The 24562-nt window shown below is 42.4% G+C and overlaps 1 protein-coding gene across 12 annotated transcripts in view; it reads right to left on the reverse strand.

Moving 5' to 3' along the window:
* The window catches only part of LOC135263024 (ecto-NOX disulfide-thiol exchanger 2-like), a 173648-nt gene that overhangs the window by 84443 nt on the left and 64643 nt on the right, over positions 1-24562 (reverse strand). The window contains exon 2 of one of the 12 annotated variants that reach the window (XM_064350569.1): positions 8982-9013. The exons of the other annotated variants lie outside the window; for them this stretch is intronic. The gene's annotated coding sequence lies outside the window, so the exon portion shown is untranslated. The remainder of the gene's footprint in view (positions 1-8981; positions 9014-24562) is intronic. 12 annotated transcript variants of the gene reach the window in all.

A 24562-nucleotide genomic window follows, 5' to 3' on the forward strand; every position in this document is an offset into this window, starting at 1 on the left:
AATTGCTGTCCTTAGGAGACCAGACACTGGCCCTCTCTCAATACACAGCCAAAAGTAACTCACACAGGGTTTGAAGTTTAGGATATTGAATAAAAAAAATTCACCTGGCTGATTTTGATTGTCACATCAACGCCGACATGCTAGTTGTCTTAGGGAGCTCATTAACATGGCTTTTCACCTGGTGCCAAGCATACACCAGAGTTATATTTAACGGATCAGTAGTCTATCAGAAGGGCGTCTGCCAAATGAATGTAATGTAATGTACTGTGTAGATATGCCATGATCGCAGGATTCAGGTGGAAAATGGAAAAAAGTGTAGCTCAGTTTTACAATAAATGAATGAATGAATGAATGAATGAAATTCAATGTCTCAAAACTAACAGTGTACATATACAGATACGCACAAGGAATAATTTTTTAATGACACACGCAAATATTTTGACAGATTTAATAACCCAGGTGAATAAGCCCAGATTCCAAGGTCTACATATGAGTGCAATGAAAGGAATTTAATGAGCAGCAGTGCCTTTCTTTTCTATAACCAGACCACTGAACGTGGAAGGGACTGTTGACCACCTTCCCTAGACATGCCTCTGCCACTTAGATTAAATCAGGGCCAAAGACGAAACGGACAGGGGCACAGGTATTACCGCGAAAGCATTCATTAAAAAATTAATTAAAGTACCACATGGGCAGCATCTGTGGAAATAGGCTCCATCTTGCAGTTTGACTTGAATGGTTTAAGGCAGACCTTCAGTTGGGTATCCACAGGGATTTCCTTGCTTAATCTGCTCAGAAATCAGATGAGATTAAGCAAAAACCAGTTGGTTCTGTAATGCGTTTTCACATTCAAACAGCTGAGTTTAATCGCCGCAGCCTGTGTTCAGGTAGCTGAACACTACTGGGGAATCCAGACAGGCAAACTTGTTCACAACTATCTGCTGGAAATGCGTAGGGGTAGAGACCACTGAGTGGGAAAATATGGGGATTCCAGACGGCTGTCAGAGCGGTCTGCTGCATCACTGGTGCGGTACTCTCTCACAGACAGGTATCTGTTGCCTGCGAGTGCCTTCAGTCATCGTTTAATTGCTCCGGCTTTTCCCAATCAAGGCGGGGATTCTCCCAGCTGGCGCTCCGCCGTGAGGCTGGCAGACGTTAAAGACTCGGAAGACGGAGGCTGTCACAGAGTAGCAAAGAGTACCATCGAGTACAAGAGAGGAACATAGAGGACCAGAGAGGACCATCGAAATGCTATAGTTCTGTTACTCTCATCAGGGTGGCATTTTGGAAAAGGTTCCCCCTCATACAGGCTGTGGCTGATTCAAGGCGTGCTCTCCAATGAATTCTTCTGAGGGGAGGAGGTGAATGTGTAATCTTAAGTAATGTAATTTGCCTGGAACGAGACAGTCGTATGCAGAAGCGGAAAAGTACAGATTTAAAAAGACAATACGGCTAGTTCAGCCACTTCGCCATGATTGCCAACCGCTAAGCAGGCAATGTTTGATGAGGGATTGTGTAGCATTTGACCCAAACAGAATATCATCATCAAATATTCCCCAAACTGAGTATGAATTTTATTTTCGCAATTGGCCTTTAAATAACTCTAGAGGACATGTCTGTACTATTAAACTAAGGCTAAAATTATGAATCATCCCACAAATTACAAATTAAATACTTCCACTTTTATTAACTTCTGAATTCTAAGATGCCTGACTGATATTGGTTAACTTTAAAGCACAATGAATGCCAATGTCCCTTCAACCAGAGTATACTTTAAACAAACGTTCATGAGCTGTGTACTGAGTGGTCACAATACAGATATAACCCAATCTATTTAAAAAGCTGCTAGAAGAGCAACACATTCTGTCATGGGTTAAATGGAAACATACTCGCTGGAAAACTAATGTAATCGGTATTCATTATATCGGTGACAAGGAGAATATTCATCTTCACCCTCTCTGTCATCCCAACAGCTCTCGGGGGATTCAGTGAAGGTTAATTTATTTAAATCGTCCAAACACTCATTTCAATTCCATTAAACACAACTAATGAATCTTTCGCTTACTGTATAATCAGCTTACACTGCCCCCCAAAAGCCCCCGCGTCCCTCCAGGGACAGAACATTTGTGGGCTTAAAATGGTAAAACATCCCGAGAAAAGGTCATACTGATTTGCGTTTGTGCGTGTGCATGTGTGCGTGCATCCATGACTGCTTTTTCTAGACTGATAATCTTGTCCATCAGATAATGGTTTCTAGAGACAAATGACTGCAGACAAGGATATCAACACCATCTTTGAGGCCACAGAACAAAGAATCAATTTCCCATCTTTCAATTCTCCTTGAGTGCACTGTTATACCATTTGGACAGGGGTCTATCAAAAGCTCATATTCAGGCCTGTGTCAACAATTGAGCACCCCTGCTGCATGAACAGCTTGCACATTCTGCAACATTGGGATGACAGGCATGGGCTTGGTGGGGCATGTCCCATGCCTATATAGCACAGACAGTTTGGTACTTTCCATGGTTTCCTACAGAAGTAACCGCAATGACCAGATCACATGTTTCTTGGTATAAATGTCTGTAAATGTGAATGCTACATACTGCTGCAAAGATTTTCCCATGGGGATAATCAAGTATTCTGTCTATTTATCCAACTACAATATTTATTTTAGAATCAATATTTATGAGGCCACAGAAGCTCCGTGAGACGCTATCATCGCGGCTGAATGAATAGCTCAGCAGCACTTACACGGTCCAGATTTCATGCCAAACCATGTGGCCCATTCATGTATTGAACAACGCCTTAAGAGGATGAACCACCCAACAGCCACAAGGCTATTTTATTTAGACAAAATAATATTCAAGAAAGACTGGGTTTGTGCCACAAAGAAAGCAAAACAAATCTGAAAATAAAAATGAAATCCCACAAGAGCTCTAAGAACATGTTCTCAGCTGCAGATTTCCTGAAGATGCCCTTTTTATGTGCTGGACTTGGGAGAAAATGAGTGGGAGTTCGTACAGCAGCTGGGATGCCACGTTACTGGCCAAGCCGGCAAACAGCTTAAAGAGGCGGACACGGACATGACGGTGAGCTTTGTGGGGTTATGATTTAAGGCCTGAACTTAAGCCAATCCATCATCTGCCTGAATAATAGATCCCAGTGTTCCTAAAAATTGGCTTGGAGAAGACAGAGACGGGAGGTGCCTAAGCACTGAGCACCCAAATGGACTGGTTGAGTAATGTCGTGTCAGTCTGAAGGCAAGGAATGTTCTAGAACCTGAATTATGGCCAATGTACATTCAGGTCACTCAGGAACGCTCAGACCCTTACCTTGGGTAATTAAATAAATAGTTACTGGAAGAATAGATCTCCTCTCTAAGGATCTGTTCACAACAGTGCAAATAAGATTAAAAGCTCAACTGTTGTGATGGAATTGAGCATTAATGTTGTGATAATATCCTGTAATATCCTGTTGGCACTACAAGTCTGCTCTGCTGCCATATTTTTCTCATACAACCTCAAAACCTGGTGCCTGCCTCCTTTGTGGATTGTCTTCACATACTTTTTTTCCTGGAAAAGCAATGGATTCTTTTTGTTTCCTTGCTTTGCCTCAATCATAATTTTTCAGGAAACAACAACAGTAGACTCCTTCCAACTGAAAAGGTGCATTGGTCTATGAATGATTAATTTTCAAATCTCTGTGCTCCCTTGTTTTTCGATAAACAGTTTTGGATTCAGGCTACACTACCATACTGCCTAGTTTTATTCCCCAGGACAGATACTGTTTTAATAAAGCAGGTAAATTATTCGCATCTCAAAATTAAAATCCATCTCCAGATGGTCCCCCGATGTGCATTTGAGAAGGATTGTAATCAGGGTCATTCCCTGTGCAGTAAATGAAGCGCCCACACCGAGGAGACTGAGGAGGTGTCTGCATCGTGGTGACCTTTTATTTACGATGATGTGGATACCCCCTCAGTGTGGGTACTTTACACCCTTCTCTCCCTCTGAGGGGAGCTTACTGCACAGTGTGCAGTCAGTGTCATGGCAGGTTTCTGGTCTCCCCCATTAAGTACGATGGTCTTATGAATCTTGTCTGCAAGATTTGTGACTTAATTTTATTTTCACTGCAGGATGTATTTAGCTCTGATTCTACACTTCGAACTAATTCTACACTTCGGACTCTTCGGATTGGGATGTCAAAAAAGTGTGAGGTGACAACACAGTAATTGCTTCAAACAAAATGTTCTATCTAGCAATCTTTGACATGTCTTTGACATGACATGCTCAATGCCTCTGAAATTATGATGGCCCCACTTCTACATTACCACTTTATTGCAAGGACCTCAGTTTAATTGTAAAGGCTTTATTCAAATACACCTGCCCTTCCCTTGAAGCAAACCCCTTTGCTAATCCAGCATTGGCCTCAACAGCACTCCATTTCCAATCAAAATTAAATCTTGGGATTGTCTTTCAGCTACCCTTTGTTTCTCTTTCCATGTTGAGAATGAGGAAACGTAATTGAATTTTGTGTCTGAAATCCGATCGCTAAAGGGAGCATGGAAGAGAGAGCCTGCCACCGCCGCAGCTACAAAAGCATGCTTTCAGAAGAAAAACTGCCATCTGAGGCCACTTCACAATACACGAGATATGCCTTGATGGCACCCCAGGGAAACAGACATCCCCCCATGTCTAAAATTAACCTCGGTCTCCCATTTCAACTGATGCAGACCAGGCTCTCACGGCTCAATGACCCCACTGTCATATTCCTCATTTCAGTCAAAGTGGGGGGTCCTTCCTTTGGCAGGTTTCTATGGCGATAATCAACGTGTGGACAAACAGGGGCCTTTCTATCAGATCTGCCACCCCGATGGTCATCGACCACACGGAGGGGAGCCCGAGGTGCTTTTTCTCCTGAGCAATGTCATTGTCCTCTCACTAAACTGTGCATGGGCACACTGTGAAAAAACAAGAGCCCAACATGAGGTGATAATACAATGTTTGGTCACATGAAATAAACGCTAATGTACTAGTGGGCATGTGGCGCTGGGAACTTGCTGATGAGATTCATTATGCCAGGATAGGGCATAGCCTATTTAAGTAATTCTCTTTCTGTCTTTTTTTTTGGTAATCTCCACAGGAGACATTATTTAACATGTTCCAAATCTGAAAGTAAGTAGGCTTCAGTAGGTAGGTAAGTAGGATTTCAAAGTATAACAAAAAATTTTTTTAAAAACACGAAATGGTGAAACACTTGGTTCTGCCAGCGATAACGAGGAACTAAACAAGGAAATAAGCAGAAATAGATCAGGCAAAGTGAAAAGGAAAAGGAATCTGCACAGCACAGGGGAGACTGCGAAGGGCCGTGCAGCACAGGAGCCAGGCAAGGCTGAGGGAATACCGCACTATTAGCAGCAGAAGGAGAGTGATGGGGCCGGCCCAAATCAGACACACACGCCACGGGCCTCGCTGATGTCTCGCGCTCCAGCTGCAATCACCTACAAAGAGGGAGCAGTTAGCGGCAATATCCATCAGAAAATTCTCTTCCCCGTTTCCCTTGAAATACACTTATTTTTTTTTAGCTTCTCAGATTTTAAATTATTTTGTTAAAGAGCACTTCAGGGCTCAGAAAGAAAAACTTAAGAGTAAGAATGAGGGGAAAAAAAGGTTGAGTCATCATCACCAATTCATATTCCTTTGTATAATTCAAGAAAAAAAAAAAAAACATGAATTCATACATTCTAAAAAAGTTTCAAATTTGTGATGGTCTGTATTAACTCAGGATTAATCCCACAATTAATTAATAGTTTTCACTGACCACTAAGCAGCAGTCAGACACAGGGAGTTTGCAACAGACCTCTAAACAGGTTAGCTATTAGACAGCACAGGAGAAGAATTTTACCATTACCAACAGGGCTTGACATAAACACCCGCCATCTGCCAAATGACTGACATTTGGAGAATATTAATGGCAAATATCAGCAATGCGCAGAATCTCTGATGTTAATTATCTTGAAGTGTATGTTTTGTTAAGAGTTTGTTAAGAGAGGCTGCTTAGAGATTTTTCCACCCACTCACTCTCTCACAGTTTACTCAGGCTGGATAGATATAGGCTAATGGTTTCCGTTCAAATATAATGATATGGCCAAACAAATGCATGCAGTTGCATTCCCCAATTACCTAATTATATTTATTTATTTGTTTGTTTGGCTGTCAATGTATTTATTTGAGGGGGGGGCGGGGGTGTTAGGTGAAAATGCTGAGTGGCTAGTGCCTTTGGAAAACCACTAGCCACAGTGGCTGGTGAGCCAAAAAGTTAACTTCAAGCCCTGATTACCACTTACCCATACAACAATAAATGTGTGGCTTGTGCACACAAAACTACAGAAGAAAGCAGTGCAAGTCTTCGGGTCATTCAAGGCTTCTTAAAAATAAAACATAAAAAACTTACCAGAGGTATATTGTGAATACACCCTTTACTTTTAATCTTCTTGTTTGCCAGAAAGTGACCCCTACAATAGATTTTTTTTTTTCACATTGAACTTACAAGGGATGGACTGCCACAGTGCTCTGGAAACAGATCAGTATTCTGTGAACAGCTCGATCAAATCTAATTAATTAAAAGCACTTGAAACAAAAACAAGCATTCATAGTGTTCCCACAGGATCTGGGGATTTGTTTCGAATGCTGCCATAGAAGATAAAGGACTATCCCCCGGCCACACACCAAGTGCCGAAGACATGCATGCGCTTAAACACTCAAACACACAAATCAGAATGACAGCCAGGAAAGAACGCCCCACTTCAGATTATTCTGAAAAACTCATCATTTTAAGTAAGTTAGCCCTACTGACTGATGCTCAAAGCTCACCGCAAAGAGTACATGCTCATATCTGCTTTTGCAGATTTGTTGCAAAAATGTCTTTTAAATGACATTAAGCCAACTGTGCATCCCTAGCTTGTGTTTCACTTTATTTTGCATGGATGCCTTGTTAAAGAGGGATAAAGAAATAATACAACCCCCTAAGGATAGCCCCTTTTGCAATAAAGTCAATTTATGTAAAAATGTGCATCAATGCAGATACACACAGTACTCTGTACACACGGAAAAGCTACAGTAAGTAATGAATGCTAGCCTGCAGTAAATGTCAGGTTTTATTTACCAGGTTCATAAAGAAAAATGGGAAAAAAATGAAGTATACGTGTTTTCCAGAAATGTCAATAATTGTAATCATTTCTATTTAATGATGTATTTTTTCTTATCTCTGGGCGAGCTTTTCAGCCCATTTTTGTTATAGTAAAGGATGAATTGCCAGTTTCTTGAATTGGCGCCGGTACAACAAAACTATCCACAGCACTTCAGCTGTAAAGTCACTCAGGAAATGAATGGCACAAAGGCCTCCTCCCAGATTAGCACTAAGCCTCTTTGAAAACCAGGCAAACACAATAAAGCAAATAAAAATACAGCAGGAGCTTTGCTATAATTTGATGTTGCTGGTTTTGATACAAGTGTCTGATACCGTGCTCATAAATACTGAGCCTGAGGAGAAGTTAAAATACCTTGATGTTAAAACTGCCTTGATTAACTTAAGTGTTGCGATGCAATAGTTCACAGTCTTCCGTCTTATCCCAGCATGCTCCTCTGGAGGTCTGAGGTCTGACAGCATAGAGGTGTCACCTTAGGGCTAAATTGTGATCTTCTATTATAATCCTTGGTGCACATAATGTGCAAAGGCAAGGTTGGAAAAATACTCTGAAATGAAAAATTAAACATAGATTTTGTTTCTCAATGGCTTACATGAACTTCAATATAAAGTTCAAGTTTTGGAACTCTGCAAATCCTGATGAAAAACATTTGAAAGAAAAAGAGATAAAGTAAAGTACAATAATAAACATTTAAGTATACAGGGGGCACAACCCCAAGCAGTACTCTTGGCTGATTCAATGAGGAGACGGTCAAAAGGTCATTGTGCTCTATTTTCAGACTGCATGGGGAGAAAGGGGTCGAAAGACAGGCACCGGTTAAAGTTGCCTGAAGATGGGAGTTCACTTGCACATTACTGAGAATGGGAATTGACTTGTCTGATAAGGGGCATTTTGTCAGTTAACTACAATAACAAAGGGTACAAATTTAATTTAGGCTTTGAATTTGTATGGCTGTTCATTGCTATGGTCTGTTTCTGTAGTTTCAGGTGGATTGTGAACAAGAAAATACTATTTGACAAAAGAAAAAAAAAAGACTCATATTAGTTAACACTTTAGATGAGCATGTTCCTTTCCAAGGAATGATAGGGAATGGGTGCTTGCAACTTGCGAGTATGATAAGAATATTGCCATGCAATCTGGAGTATTATAAGTTATAATTATAAACCTGCAGTCAAAATGGCAGAAACTCTGCAGCACTTCTACGTGGTAATGCTTCAACATCACACTGCATACTGTACCGAGTGATGCAGAAGCCTTCAGGTAGACCACTTACTGGAAAACCGAGGAGAAATGGGCAGGCATTTCATCTTATGCACACAGTGATGACATTATTGACTTTCCAGAGGAGAGAACCATCTCCGGCTCTAATCACATGCACGATAAAGAGAGCAGCGAGATAGCATTTAATATTTAAACACACTGAATCTGTGGCAGGCTTTCAGCTTAATTTTATCTTTCAGTAATAGACATATCTACAAGAGGAACAATTTTTTATTATTTTGAAAATATTTTCAAAATACAACTCGTCCCCATGACCACAGGGAGACACAAAACCAATAAATGAGCCCACAGTCTTTACTGTATTCCTATATTTGTCACACAATAACATTAACATGGAGCCAACAAGAATGTGTCAAAGTACAGCCTAGATTAAAAACCATGCTGTTGTAAACCTGCTGAGTGACCACCTTCTTTCTCATTGATATGTAATGGAGCTAGTCCGTTGGCCTGAACTGTGAGTGTATTGGCTCCTCCGGTCTCCTGTGTTCCTCACCTCAGTGCTGCTGGGCCATGCTGCCTGGCTATCTGCATGGAAGAAAAATGCGAGGCCTTTCTGAATTACAACATAACTGCAAGCATCACAGATAATCTGGCCTGCAGCTGGGGCTCATGAGCTCTCCCCTGCCATCCATTGATTTTTGCACAGTCGCATCCTCACTTGGTATTAAAAATTTTACTGTTTGCAGCCCAGGAGTAATGGCACTCGCTGAGGCTGCAGACGAGGGCCATTTAATAGGGGAAAGAGACAGCGCTCATACTAAACGCGGGAAATGAACATCAAGCTTGATAGGAGGCCCTCGCGGCTACCTAACCGATTCCAGCATGTCGGTACTGGCGTGAAAAGAATGGCTTCTTGAATGAAGGATGCCAGTACGCCATAATCAGTAGCCATGTTTAATCTGCCTGCCACGGCAGCTTTGTTTCAAGGACAGACCCTGCTGCAATGGACCATCATACTGAAAAGGACTGCAAGGTAACCAGTGTCAACATGCAAGACCTGCGCGCAAGGACAAACGGGGTCTCTCAGACACGTTCTGTCAAAAAGAGAGCCGGACTGATATAACCGCACTGATTCACGAGAGGCCGAGAAAGACAGTTTCAATATGCGTTTTCGCGGCTGAGCTTCGAGACCGCTCAGCGCACATGAAGATTAAGTGCCTGTTTTTCTGGCCGGCAGTGTCGCTACAAGGATCGGAGAAGAATATCTGTGCTACTCTTAATTGATTTCCCCAGCTGTGAGGACATCTCTTAGGAGACCAGCTCATAGAAAACACTGCCAAACACCAAAGGGCACGCTGTCCGATATTCCATACCTATTTAAGGCGTGATTTGAAAGTGTTTTGCAGCTTGACTGTGTAATAGAATAATGCCCTGTTCCCATCATAAATTGCACCCATCTATTTCAGGTCTGTTCTATTACAGATAATTGCACGCACAGCGATCCAGACAAAGGCTTCATGTACCGCAAAGACTTCAGACAATGATACTTCCACCAGATATTTCCACACACCATTACGGCATACCAAATTACTTTCCCTAATTAGACAACCGAAAAGGGCAGCTTTGAGTGCCTATGAATCAAACCTTTCCTAACCGCAACAGGGGGGTAAAGAAACATCAGCTGTACAGATTCTCAATCACCTCACCAATAATACTGAAGGCAAAAATGTAGTGGATGTAAATCACAGATTTCCTAAAGTTGCATGGCCAACTGTAAATCATCACGATCTTCTTCTGAAGAAACAGACACCATCGGTCTGTAATATACAGCTGAGCCAAAGGAGGAAGGGAAACTGCATAATGACTAAAGAGGCAATGAATGTTCACACTGTAGACCAGCATAGCAAAGGCCATTCTCAATTCTGTCCTGGTGATGCAATTAGGTTTAGAGGTCTTTCCGTAGAGATGACCATGACAGGAGCCCAATATATATATATACATATATATATATATATATATATATATATATATATATATATAGTCAGGGAAAAGAGGATTATGTGAAATATGTACAATTTTCTGAATCCAGCGGTTTTAATCAGTTAACACCCCCGTTTGACGTCCGGCAGTCTGAATACCGAACACAAGGTCATCAACAGTTAAAAACCCGTCACTTATCCAACATGTAAACTAAATTTATCCGATTTAATTTGTTAATTATTATCAAAGATATTAATTATTAATGAACTCAAAACAAATAAATGAATTAAGTTACAACACATATGTTTGATCTAAAGATGAGGTTCAACTACCTTAAAATTTTTTAAAAATATTACGTACGTGGGCAAGTTACAATCACAAAAGAAATGAATGAAAGAAAATACCAAACCACAGCTTATTTCTTCCCAAAATAGTCCCAGAAAACCAAGATCAAAGTCCAAATAGTCCAAAAAGCCAGGAATTTAAATGTAAAAATGCCAAGTGAGCTGTAAGACAAAAATGTTGGTGCACTGAAGCTGTTCTGGTTTGTGGTGGCCAAACACACCTCACTAAGACACTTTATGTTGGTTTTTACTTTACTTCGTAACCCATCTGTGTGTGTGTGTGTGTGTGTGTGTGTGTGTATATATATATATATATATATATAATTTATGAAGTCCCTGCTGAAAAAGCAAACCTCGGTCAGATGAGCATGCTGAAGAAGAACATTGTGCACTCTCTGGGAAAAAAATATCAAACACCACAACCCAGATAAAGCTCTCTGGTTTCCTCCATTAAAGCAGTGCTATGACCTCATTCTCTTGAGATATTTACTCAGGATGAATGAATTTAAAAGACAGCAATCTTCTCAAAACCCGTCATGCCATGGCAACCAAACACTCAAAACAGGGACAGCTAGCATCAGCCTCTCTCTTCATTCATTCATTTTCTAAGCCAAAAATGAAGGGAAAAAACATGCTGCTTAATCATAAGGGCTAACATGACGTTTGCAGGGGCAATGTTTGCACATGAAAGTCAATTGCTGCTAGTTGATATTACCTCTGTGTCTATACCAGAACTGCATAGCTAAAGTGACTTCTGAGTGGGTAGGCAAGTTTTTGGATTAATAATGAATGGATGTCTACCCAACTGGGCTTGATATTAGCATGCGCCACAGCACAAGTAAGCTGGGCAATTGCCTCGAGAGAGTTACCAGGCAACAGCTGGGATGGTGGTGGTGTGTGTTATTTACAGCGGAGCTTGACTAGTTGATCCTCCTTTTTTAAAATTGAGCAAAGAAAAATTGTGCCTTGGTGCAGAAGGATCCAAAAATAAATAAGTAAATTAATTGGGATGGCAAGTATGTTATCCTGCCAAGTTATGGCTTGGCGAAACATGCCCCATACCTATACAGCACCAAACTTTTTTTTTTGCACTTTGATTTCCTACAGAAATAACCACCGACTCTCAGCCCTTGAGAACATAAACGTCTGTACCTTTGGACCTCATGTAAACACCCAGAAGTCAGACAAAACTTCACGTCCACACAATAGCACAAAGCCGTATACTTGGGTTATTTTGCGTTTTTCTCCTCCTTTTTCCTGCGGATTTAGTCACAAATGCCCCAGTCCCACAATCAGTAATTCAATGACATTTAGCTACATGTTCTGCCAATAACAACATCTGATCAAAGTAGTCTGATCAAAGTAGCCAATTGCAGGATACTCAGATGTGCAGGCAAAATGGACACGGTGTGTAAAAGGTAGTCAAAGTTCTTTCAAATAAAGAGAAAATGATGACATTAAAGAAAGTATTTTTTTTAATGCAAAGACATGTCCCATTGTTAAGGTAAAATACATCATATTTTAGACAGTTTTGCTTTTGGAATTTTGAACAAGTTTAACATTAGCTAGCTTGCCAATGATACGTGCTGTCACTGACTTAGACGACAGAGCGAGTGCAACGTTACTGAAGACTACACTGAAATAATACACCTAAATTTGCGTTGTGATGCGGTCTGGTAGGTATCGGTCGTATAGGAACCTGCGTCATACTGCTACCGGGTTTCAGTACCCAACCCCACACATGAATCAGACAGGAACATGACAACAATATGAAGGATGCAGCTACACAACGGGCAGCAGTGTATTATAATGGGTAAGGAACTGGTCTTTTATCTTAAAAGTCACAGGTTCAATTTCCTGGGTAGAGCATTGCCATTATACCCTTGAGTAAGGTACTTATACATTTATATCGGGCTGCATAAATGGATGCAATGTAAATCCTATGTAAAAAGTTGTGTAAGTCTGGATTAAAGCATCCACTAAATGGCTCTAATGCAATGTAATGTACAAGGCAGACCTACTATTACAGGCTCTGCCCACCTAGGGGCTGGTTCTGCGGGGCTGCAGCTGGGAACAATTGGAGTCCTTTCACAACAATGTTACATGCACCGATCAAAATGATCAAGCTGTATAAATCTGACCGGTCATGGCCATTGAAGTAAATAAGTGTTGCAATACTGATATTCAAATTACATCACAATATTCAATAGATTTGTTTAAGAAAAGTCACAAATGGGGGGCATCATGGATTTCATCACAGCAGATTTATAGATTTTCAGTAAGTGACTGTCAAATTGACTGCTGTGATGTTTTTTTTAGGTGAACTGCATTTTAACTAGGCCACTGTAGCTACCTTGCAGATGCGGCAATTTAAAATCAATGTTATCCAGGCCTATAGATCATGTACCGAGATACAAATTTTATAGCAGCATAACATTCACATTTACAGACATGTATACCAAGAAAGATATGATTATTTGCACTAAAAAAAGGGGGAATGTAGAAATAAATAAAGATTTTGCCCTTTAAATAAATATTGAATCTTATAAACCAAACACAAGTTTTTGCCATTAATGTACTGTATGTTTGTGGGTCAGATTAAGTAAAGCCGATTAAGTAAAACACTATAATTTATTTTACAATGTAAAGTAATAAAAAAATATTATTTCTAATAAAGATAATAATGAATATTTCCTAATTATTATTACTATTATAAAAACAATACCAATTCTCTTCAGATGGTAAGATGAAAAATCACAGGGCTAAGTTACATGAAATAATTTAGGAAACATTGGGTAGCACTGCCTTGGAATAGAGCTTGTTTAATTTGAGTGATCTAAAACAGCCAATATTATTCATTGTAACGTGGCCTCATTTTGCAATCAATACTTTTAACAGCAGAGATAGATTTTTAAAGTTTTAATGAATGACTTATAGACAGTGTTTTGTATGCTTGAGTAAATTGGCATTTTTGTATGTTAAAAACATTTTTGTTAAGATAAAACAGATGACGCATCTCAAGACAATTTTAGTGGTTACACTCTTGCTCCCCATTACTTCCTTCGCTGTCCCATCTGCTGGAAGATCTGACATCATCAGCCAGCCCTGGAACACCCTGCTGCACCTTCCCCATGTCTCCTGGGTGCTTGTTACTCAGGCACGCCAGCTTTGAACTTGATTACACCCAGGAGGGCTTTGGGCCTGAGCGCAGCTCCAGGGCCAGATGCAGGCAGTGGTGCAGAGCAGGAATGGAGCTGTGAGCACACGCCATGCATGAGCAGGCTGACACGAAAGGGTGAGGAGGAGGAGGAGGAGGAGGAGGAGGGGTAAGGCAGATTTTGATTCGTCAAATATAGTGAGTCTCCCAGCATTTGCCTCCTCCCAACAGTCCTGGAAGCGGTCAGGCATAGCCTGGAAGTATCTTCGCCCTCGTTTCCACACTGACCGCCTAAAGCTATGCAGCCACGTCCCCTGCCCGCTCGTACCACGTTTCCCTCTCCGTCTCTCCCTCTCCCTCCCTCACTTCCACCATCCAGCACACAGTTCCTCCACACTCCTGACACATGACTGCACAATACAATCATTTCCCTTTTGGTCTGAACGCCACTGCATGAAAGCTGTCGGTGCAGTCTAGGTTGACTGGCCCAGCGCGGGCTAATGAGGGCCGTGGTCCTGCTCCTGGAGGGAGAGGACAGCTCTTCAAACGCACGTCTTCACCTCAGCCGGCGCCGCCGACAGACGAGCGAACGGCGCTCTTCCCCAATGGCAAAGGCTCCACTGCTCGTCTCCCCTAACCTGTCATTGTGCCCTTTAACTGATTGGAAAGGGGGGCAGGGGTGTCAAAATAATGATCCTTCTTTCACTCCCAGAGCTGCGAGACGGACTCTGCAGACAGTCGAGTTGTCTTTTCACAAGGTATGTAGGCTAACTCAAACGCTGAAACACCGGCTTAGGCTGTATAACCACATATTTTCGCCAAAGCACCAGGTCCAAAAACATTGCGGAAAGGACAAAGAACAAATTTAGCTCTAAGCTTTCTAATTAAATCAAACACACTGCCCTCCTTAATTTCTTTGAGCATTCACAAACTGAATATGGTATACACACGATGCTTTAGCATTGGACAGCCAATTCCCTCAGGGGGTGGGGAAAGACATTCTACTGCCTTTTCTGTGTGGCCCTATAAAGCTTTGCATCTTCATTTATAATGGAGCATAAACAAACACGACCGTAAGATAGCTGGATAATTAGAGTGCTGCACAAATGAAGCCTTGCAGGGACTCATTCATTTACTTCTAAAGTAGTTTGTTAGGAGAGATTTGGCCGCATACATTTACAGCCAATAGCATTTTTATTAATTTCGGTAATGGCATTAGTGTGATTAAGGGACGTTCAGAATTGTTTGCAGGGTTTTCATCCATTGAAAAACTTTAAATTGGACCCCTTCTCCCACACTCTCATAGTGTTGGTCCATCATTACTACTCCTCCTGTAGGAGGAGCAAGATTACTTTTGAGGCATCCAGTCCATTAACCCAATTCCCGGCCTACCCTGGCCACCCGTCATTTCTTCTGCGGTCATAGGAGGACAGGAGGAAAGAAAACAGAAAGGATGTCACTAAAAAATGGACCCATACACATGCAGACCTCCTGTAAAGGTGTACCTAAGGTAAATAAAACAAGCATCTCTGCGCTTGTGTGGTCAGGCACAAGCTGACAGTCTAAACATATCAGTTCAAATAAAGCGGTGCAAATAAAAAGCTAAATTCTGGCAGACAATAAGTTCAGCGGTAAAATGCATCAAATTACCAATGAAAGATGCCATTAATCATGAGCACTGAATTGGCAGTTATGGTTTTGTATCATCGAGGCGATTTGACCACAAACAGACTGTATTTTTGTTGAATCCAAGAGGACACCAGAGTTTACATGAAGAATTTAACTAACATTTAAAATGAGGAACATTCTGCAAAATTACATAAATGGGGTGAATGTGGTTTTTTCTGGGCCTGTGTGCAATAAACAGATGCACAAATGTCTTCCTGATGTCCACATTTCACAACTTGTTAAATTGATTTGAGTTCAATACTCTAGGGAGTAAAAAGAAGTATAACATACTTAGACAATGGATTTCTACAGGGATTATATTAGTCAAATGATTAGTCTGATATCTCAAGAGAGCATGGATTGTTTCCTCTTTTTTCTTATTAAAAATAGTCGGTGGTGGAAATATGGATTTTGAAAATGAACGGCTAGAAAACTAATATGATAATGGGTAATGGCTCAAGGCACTACCAGAGTATGTTAACCAGTATACCAAGTTTAATTTGGGGTAAGCACAAATAGATGAGGTCCAGGTAGCAAAGAATGTGGCAACAGGAGTAGCTAGGCTAAGTGATAACTGGTTATAAAATGGGCCATTATTAGGATTTTTTACCGTTTTTTTTAATCATATGTTTAATAAAACTTTTTATCCATTTTAGCCTGCTTTAAAAATCACACAACTCCTGAAAATATAAACAGGCTACCCATTAAGAATAAGCAAAAACAAAATTCTTAAAATGTTTATTTGAACGTTGGGTTATTACGCATTTAAATGTGGCATTCATTAAAAATACACAATAATAGTTTTTACTTATATTTAACATATATTTTATAAAGGTTACTTAAAAACAATAATTATTAAACAAAAGTTTTAAATGTATCACTGTATTATGTTAAAAGAACAAGAATCGGTGTGTTTTCAAGCATTAATTGCCACCTAGCTTGATGACAATTGCTCTTCACAATCCCAGAAAGCTATCAGTGGCATTCTTATTCCTTTCTTTATAGCATACGGGAGGCCAATTTAGAGAGCACTTTAAAAACGAAACCTCTAGCAAGTAAAAATATAGATATATGTGAAGGAGATGTGTCATAACCTATCAAATGCAGTCAGAATGCGCGATGAAAAGTACTGTGAACTAAAAACTATGTTCACAATCACAAGAATAGTCCTTTCTGAAATGCACCTCTATTGCAATCTCCCAGCATCACAAAGGCAAACCATTTATTCAGTACAATATTTACTGAAGCAATTCAAGTCAAGTACTTTGCTCAAGGGTACAATCGCTTGCGAATCGAACCCAAACCAAATACACAACCTGTGAGCCCAGTCTCTTCAAGCATAGTTCCCTAACAATTATATTAAACTGTCACATTACTACTTAAATCAACAACAGTAGTGTGGATTCTTGGCAGTTATCCACCCAGATAGCTGTCTATTCACTACGCAGTGATGCCAACAGCAATTATCACTATTATTATTATTATTATTATTATTATTATTACTATTATTATTACTACTATAATAATCATTATCCATCCATCCATCTATCCATAGTCTATACCCTATCTATTATTCTGGCTAGGGTTGCGTGGGTTGTTCGAGCCTATTCCAGTGTGCATTGGGCGAAAGGCAGGAATACACGCTAGACAGGTCATTAATCTATCGCAGGGCACCATTCACCTACCATTCACTCATACACTCATACCTATGGGCAATTTAGAGTCTCAAATTAGCCTACCTGCATCTTTGAACAGTAGGATGAAACCGGAGTACCCAGAGGAAACCCACGCAGACACAGGGGGGGCATGCAAACTCCACATTATTTTTTAATATTATTATTCTTTTTATTATTATTATTCAAAATAAACACCTAATTTACCTGAAAAGAGTCATTAGAGGATTTCTCATTGGGCGATTCACAGCCTTATGGAAGCCATCTTATAATTAGCCCAGGTTACACGGAACAGTAGGCAGTATTAATGGCCTGAGGATTCTGACAGACCACTCGTTCCACTGTGGTGCCTTGACTGTGGTGCTGAGGAAGCCCTCCCTAGTCCTGTGCTTCCATCTGAGCTGGCTGAGAGTGCACAATTAAGCAGGAGAAGGGAAAACAGATTTCTCAAGGCATGCAAATAAGGCCATGACCATAAAAAGCTGCGTCTTTAGAACGCAGGACATTTAAAAAAATCTTTGTTTTCCACCAATTTATCTGAACACATCTCACATGTGTTCAGATAAAAATAGATATGTTTGCCATCATATGCAAACTCAAAAATCCAACTCAACTGAACTTTTCATTCAAATTAAGCCCTTTCTCTTTGAATCTCATCATTGCTACCAACTGCAGTGTAAATATTATGATGAAAATAACAACGCAAATGTCAGATGGCGATAGACGATTGGCTCAAAGAAACAGGAGCAAATATTTTCTTGTGATTCAAGTCTGGGTCATTGCCCCTTGTAATCCTAAAAAAACACCTTGGAATATCTGCATTTATAGAATGTAGCATATTTTCCCCAGCATTTCTGCACTAAAAAACACAGAATCCTGCATTAACGCAACTACTGGTGTATATTTACACGCTTCTTTAAACTGCAGAGCCTTTCATTCTTTCTTTTGGCTTACTGACATTTTTAGTTGAGAGTGAGGGACAGAAGAAGGAGAGAGAGCGAGAGAGAGTGTGTGTGTGTGTGTGTGTGTGTGTGTGTGTGTGCGCGCGTGTGCGCATTATAAAATAAATAAAAACTTATCTACCTCTGAAAACAGTCACTGTAGGATTTGTCATTTTGTGATTCTCAGCCTTAGAGAAGCCACCTCATAATTAGCTTAGGTCACAGGGAGCCAGTGCAGTCAATAATCTCATTGTAAAGGATTTCAACAGAAGCTTACAATCATGAGAAGCATGAGAGAATCACTTAGTGAATCATGTGCTGCAAGCAACGCGTGGGTACAAAAAAAAGTCAATTTTGAAAGTGAAGCACGGACAGTGCTTAAGTTCAAATTTCCTCCTGAAATCTGCCATATTCTATTTTTGCATCTGGTCACTGAGTTTCTGACTAGCGTAACATTATCATACGAGTCGCTGATTCAACATGCCTGTTGTGGCTGGCCACACTGGGCCAGTCGTCTGCCAGCACAAGCTACCAGAACTTCAAAGCACAAGTGCTCAACTACTATATAGGCTACTTAAAAGAGAAAAAATAAAAACAATGTTCAAAGAAAGACCACAGACGCTACAGACACCTGGGACTAGGAATGGATAAGTATGACATTTTCAATACAAAAACAAACTGGTATAATCATTACAACCATCAAGTGCCACGTCAGGGAGTCGAACCCTCCGCCGCATGGGGGGGTGGGGAATTCATATATCGGTTGCACCCTATGGACTGCATCACAAACTCTCCCCAATGCACTGAAGAATTTCTAACAGTATCCTGGCCTGGGTACTTCCCCTGGAAAAAGTCACGACTCTCTATTTAGCTCCATTTTTCTGTTAACAAGCCTAACAGAGCATGCAGTCGAGTCCTCAAGGGAAGCAAACCTCGGAGCTTTCTGGAGTGAAGATGAAGGAACTAAATAGAAATATAGTAATTCTGGAACATTCGGTCAGAGCGTCAGCAGGCGATTTATCTGCCTTGCTCCCACATCGGCAGCAGGGCTCACCGTGGCACGTGCTCCCGGCATCCGCGCCACACCAACTGACTTCATTAGTGAGAGGCTGCTGATGCCACACATCCACAAAGCTGACAGGTGTTCTGTTCATACCTCACAAAACACTGTGTCGACCATGTTTCTGCCTCGCTGGCTCTTTTATCTCTACGTTTTCTCAATCTCAAGACAAAGTCAACAATCTCCTTATGAAACGAAGGTACGGTAACTGCTAGCAGAAGCAGCGAAGAACCCGGTTTAAGGTTTGCTTCATCTCAAGCTGACTTGACGCGCCATGACGACTGTTCGGCGCTGCTCAAGATGCCAACCATGGACACTTGACTCCAACTGCATGAGCCCAAAGGGGCACTGCACTGTGGCAGGAAGGAGCGGATTCGAACAGGAGGACGTTTAAAGCGAAACGAGTCCCCTCTAACCTATCGCGGCATGAGACAATTACCAGGAGGCTGGGGTGGGTACAAACGCCACAGAAGGTGAGAATTAATCTTTCCTTAATAGGCAGGATAGAGCCACATATTTTCATGCAGGAACCGAGAAAAAACAATAATCTGGGGACTTCGTTCTATAATGGCAAGGGTGGGGACCCTGGGCGGTTTAGAGCTTGCTGCATCTCGGAGGGACCATTTCAGACACGGAACAGTACGCAATATGAATGGGCTGAGGATGCTGACAGACCAGCTGTTTCCACTGTAGTGCCTTGTCTGTGGTGCCCTGGAAGCCGTCCCTGGTACCGTGCTTCCTCTGAGCTGGTTTACAGCGCGCAATAAAGCAGGAGGACAAGGGAAACAGATTTCATGCGGCATGCAAATCAGCGAGATGTCTGTTCACACCTCTCTTTAAGCTGGACAGCTTTTCATCCTTTCATTGGCTGACTGACATTTTAGTCAGTTGAGAGTGACTGAAGGAGGGGTGTGTGAGAGTGTGCGTGTGAGAGAGCAAGAAAAAGAAAGAAAGAGAAAGAGTGTGAGAATATAAGTGTGAGGGAGTGGGAGAGAGAGAGCATGCGAGTGAGTGTGTGTGTGTATGGGGGGGAGGCTTGGAAAAATGGAAGAGGTACCACACATTCTCACTCCACCTGCACAATCCCCCTCCTTGGGGGCAGAAGACTGTCGTGCTGATGTGACCTTCATATGACCCAGACTTATGAGAGCTCGGTACATCTAACAAAAAGACAGAATACTTCAATCAAACTAAGAGAGTATCAAAAAGAATGTGGAGGCAGGAGAGCACGCAGTAAAGCCATTTTGAGAGGGAGGGAGAGAGATGGAGGGAATGAGAGAGAAAGACAATGTAAGAGCAAGGCCATAGACCTCTTTGGTGAGAGGGCACGTTTGATGTTTGCGAGAGCGAGGGCGAGAGTAAGAGAGCCAGAGAGAGAGTAAGAGAGCAAGAGAGAAAATGTGAAAAAGGCCACAGACCTCTGTTGAGAGGAGATGTTTGCAGGAGAGAGAGCGAGAGACAGGGAATGCATTTCAGAGATACATCAAGGCTAAATGAGAGTGTGTGAAAGAGCAGGAGAGATGAGGACATGGGCAGGGTGAGCGTGTGTCAGTGTGTGGGTGTTCATGAGAAACGGAACAGCACACTTGTGTTATCAGGCCCCAGAAAGACAGGGGCAGATCACCTTACAGCAGTAAATGATAGTAAACATATACATCTTTTGACTTGTACTTGTTTAAAGGTATACTATGCAGGTTTTTTAGCCTTGCTGTGGCTGTTTGATTGTCTGTTTACAATCAAAGTCACCTCCTCTGTTAATCTGTTTTTATACCGTTTTTATTTTTATATCTCCGTTTTCCAATAGCTGTCACCATTGAATTAAGGTGGATTCTGGTTCTTGAATGACCCGTCAGCTCATCGTTTTGAGTCGCGGTACTAGTGCTTCTTTACCTCTGCCAATGCAGTAGCTAGCTAGCAACAAAGGCACTGCTGAAAGCTAATCCCACCCCACATTTTCTGCAGCCACACCCACCCGTCCCCAAAATACAAAAGAGCGTCATGGCCAGAAATGTCCCAAACACATCTTAGAACGTTACATTACATTTATTTGTCATACGCTTTAATTCAAAGTAACGTACTATAAGGGAATACCGAAGGTCACTGGAAGAAGATATAGCCTACAGGCAGAGGAGCACAGATTCGGCAAACACGAACAGAGTGCATAGTCCCTGCCTTTAACATTTTTTACTTCTAAAAGGCTAGAGAGAGGTGGAGGTCTATCCCTTCTTTTATATTACCAGCTATAGAAGGAGAAATAGGGAGTGTGCTGCTTTACATCCAGTACCCAGCCTCACTGTGGCATTCCTGTGACTGTTTAGGTCTTTTTTTTTTCTCCTCCAGACAAGATCTGGAACTCCGCATCAAGTCTCAAAGGCAACTTCCCTGAGCTACTCAAGAGCAGCTGCTGATGAAGCCATTCAGTTAAGCAGCAGAAACACAAATTGGGATGTACTCAGCGACTCACCAAAACAAAGGTCAGTCCATCTCTACTTTGTGCACTTCTTAATCACAAGGGACTGTTGTTCAACAAACAAAGCTTGCAGTATCTAGGCAAAAACATCGAAGCTGGTAGCCCCTCTCCAGATAGTGCGGTAATAAACATAGCTTTTTTTAAACATTGTTCAGAATTTAATTTGTGGGTCATTTACTTCTGTCTCTAGTGAGCAAACGCACACAGATTCCTAATTTTGAGAATAATGTGTGCGCGTGCAGTTCTTTTCATGCCGTCTTGCAAATAAGAGCAGTGCAGTTCAAAGGCATCCATTTAGCCTCGGCTGCGTATTACTACGGGGCTCTGCTGAGCTGGGAACTGGTCACCCACAGCTCACTGCTCACATTTCGAAGCAAACAAGCAGCAGCCCCCCCCCCCAGCCCTGAAATATGGAACTATAAAGCTGTGTGAGGCCATAAAGCTGCGCCCATTTGCTGATTTGTGGATTCAATCATCTTCCTGCCATAATGGCGCTGAGACTCCTGATGTAAAGGCAGGTGTGGTCCGCGCCTGTCCTGGGTGTAAACTGTCCTGTGGGCTCAATGCAGTTCAACTTGGGGCACCCACGCCCAAAGCTGCTAAAATACTGCATGCTGCCAAAGAAGAAACGGCAACAAGAGTTGCGAGAAACTTTCCGAGCCTTGAATACAGGCTATGCTGCAGACAGTCTGATGCAAAGAGACAGACTAATGACTAAAGGGTGACTCACAAGGGGAAAAAGGGCAACCCTGTGTGCTAAGAGTGGACGGCACTCTGTCCACTCTGGCTTTCCCCGGCCGTGCTGTATGTGGGTGGGAGAGCTTCCCGCCCGGGTCCGGTGTACATGACCCGGCGACAGACGGAGGTCGCGCTGCGGGCCGACGCTGCCTCTCGTCGGCATTCAGATAAGGACAGCGGGGGAGCGGGGGGGGAGCGGCGTGACGGCCTGCTGACGGCCGGAATGTTTCCAGGGCCCGGCCTGGCGCACTGGCTGCAGAGCGAGAAGAAACGGCCTGCCAGTCACGCCACCTGCCACCTTGCCTCAGCAGGTCTGGCTGGGGTGGGCACAGCGAGGGGGGGGAACGGCAGCAATGACATTTAAGAGTTACATTCCCAGCACTTAGCAGATGCCCTTATCCAAACATACACAGCTTATGTTCTTTGTACATATTTACTAAAGAAACATACTATCTTGCTCAAGGGTATAACAGCAGAGCCCCAACCTGGATTCAAACCTCCAACCTCAGAGTCAGGAGCCCAGTTCTCTCTCTGACCATTATACCACACTGCCACAGCGATGCATTAAAACGCCACTGCTGAAAAATCACGCTGCCCCTGGCCAAACCACACATTCAGGTCCTTCCCCTGGAAAGCTCCAGGAACAAACCTGGCTTAATCTGAAACGCCTCCAAAAAACAGAAAGACAGCCCGACGACAGGACCCTTCAGCAGAAAGATGCTGAGCGCTGGAGGACTGCGGACGCGGAAGGTGTTGGAAAGGTGAGGACAGCCAGGCAGGGGCAGCGCCAGACCCGCGGGTGGTGAGTTCTCACGCCCCGAGCGGGGTGCTCTCACGCAGTGAGTGTGTGTGTGGGGGGCGGGGGGGGGGGGGGGGGGGGGTGAAGAAATGAACACTGACAGAAACGACGGGGGTCCGTGTCTTCCACCGGATAAGCTTTCAACAAACTGAGAGCCCTGCGCAAGTCGCACTATGTGCCAAGACCCACCCCACGTTCCAGGCCTCCGAAAGGATCCCTGGAGGGCGTGAAAGGATCCTGTCCGATGGAAAACCGCTGCCTCTCTTTTCTGGTCTGAAAGGCGACGAGTTCGCAGAAAAAATGCTCTTGTCAGAAATGAATTTTTCAGGCACAGGTTTTGCGCGATGCTCACAATGCTGTCTTGAAACTCCCAATTCAATCTATATTTTCTATTTGATCTACGAGACATGATATTTCATTAAGGTCTCGGAGTACAACTGTGAAACAAGAGCAAACACAAAGGGAGTGAAACACTTTTTCCTATCAAGGACGAAGCTCCAGGTTAGCAGATAATGCATGTCCTGTGTCCCAACATTTATGAAAGGAAAATCAATGGACACAAACAAGCTGCATTCAAAAGCGGTTTCAGACCTGAGCCGTTCACTCTCCAGACACAGAGAATGACAGAAGAGAAGTGGTCTGGAACACCATTGCTGAAAAGCATCAGACATACAGGCTTGGCATCCCTTGCAAAGAGATGACAATTAAAGGTACAGCACACGATACAAAAAGTACGAACACTAATCCAAGAGCACCTTTAAGAACGTGCAACATGGATGACATATGCATAACATGGCCTTCACAGAAAAGCATTACGGAAGGATTAGGGCCAGCTTTAATATACAAGTGACCTCTCCCCTTCTACCCCCAGGTAGTGTGTAGAGTTACAGGACTTTGCAAAGGGCATGCAATACACATGTAAAAATAGACTACATTAAAATCAGTGGCAAAACAAAAGTTACATTTTCTTTTCTATGACACTGCACACCTTTTCATTTCTCCCTAGTTAATGCTGAGCAGTGTAAGACGTAAGGGCATCGGGTTTACCCACATGGAAAACACTCCTTGTTGACCATTTGGCTGGAGTCAACATGGCAAGATCCGGAGGTCAACATTGCTAGCCTGAAGCGGCAAACGGTAAACAGGCAGACTGGCTCCTTTGACAGATGTTCACTTAAAATCAAACACTGTGGAGTTTATTCTTCTTCCAAACTGGTTGCCAGACCCCTCCCCCCCCAACGTTTTAAAAGAATTCTGAAATAAATTCAGAAGCACAGAGCGAGTCTGTGTGTAAAATCACAGGT

The sequence above is a fragment of the Anguilla rostrata genome, chromosome 9, assembly GCF_018555375.3.
Source record: "Anguilla rostrata isolate EN2019 chromosome 9, ASM1855537v3, whole genome shotgun sequence".
In the NCBI taxonomy this organism is placed as follows: Eukaryota; Metazoa; Chordata; class Actinopteri; order Anguilliformes; family Anguillidae; genus Anguilla; species Anguilla rostrata.